We start from the raw sequence: 799 nt of genomic DNA, 5'->3' as shown, positions 1-799 counted from the left end.
AAAAAAAAGAAGGTGCGATGAGATCGAGAGATCAGGAGAGAGACAAATTCCAAGCATACCTAGAAGCAGAAAACAAATTAGCCCATGCTTACCATGCTAATTGGATAATTGGATTCTGGATAGATCTACATTGTTAATGTGCAAAATAATGGCATAGTGAAATTTTTTAATATTGGCATAACGTAAAAGGTCAGATAATAAAATAGTTGATAAATAAGGAGTAGAAGTAACTATTAACTGCAAGTTTTCCATAGATATCTTTTATCAAATTGAGGAAGCTTCATTTATTCCTACTTTGTGTAGGGCATTTATCATGAATGGATGTTGGATTTTGTCAAATACATTTTTTTTATCTCTTTTTAGATGATACATTTTACTGTTTTATTCTGTATATGGTAAATTACATTAAATTTCAGTATTAAAAATCGTATTTTGCTGGCATAAATCTAATTTTTTTATGTTTTATATCATCTTTTATATATTGTTGCATTTAATTTGATACATTCTAAAAATATTTTCTACATTGATGGTCATGAGTGATTTTAGCCTGTACCTTTTGTTTCTTTTAATGTCCCAGTTCTGAGACAGAGTGATGCAAACTTCATGGAATGAGTTGGAAAATAGTTTTTCCTCTTCAACTATCTGGAGGAGTTTATGTAGGATTGATATAATTTCTGCATTGAAGGTGTGCTAGAATTCACTAGGGAAAACATCTAAATTACATATTGCTATTCAAATTATCTAGTTTCTTAAGGAAGTTTGAGCAGTTTTTGTCTTTCATGACATTTGTCCATTTTGT

Source organism: Orycteropus afer, unplaced genomic scaffold (assembly GCF_000298275.1).
Source record: "Orycteropus afer afer isolate SDZICR_OR568_19922 unplaced genomic scaffold, OryAfe1.0 scaffold00301, whole genome shotgun sequence".
NCBI classification, from domain to species: domain Eukaryota; kingdom Metazoa; phylum Chordata; class Mammalia; order Tubulidentata; family Orycteropodidae; genus Orycteropus; species Orycteropus afer.
Note: the sequence above shows the minus strand (reverse complement) of the source record.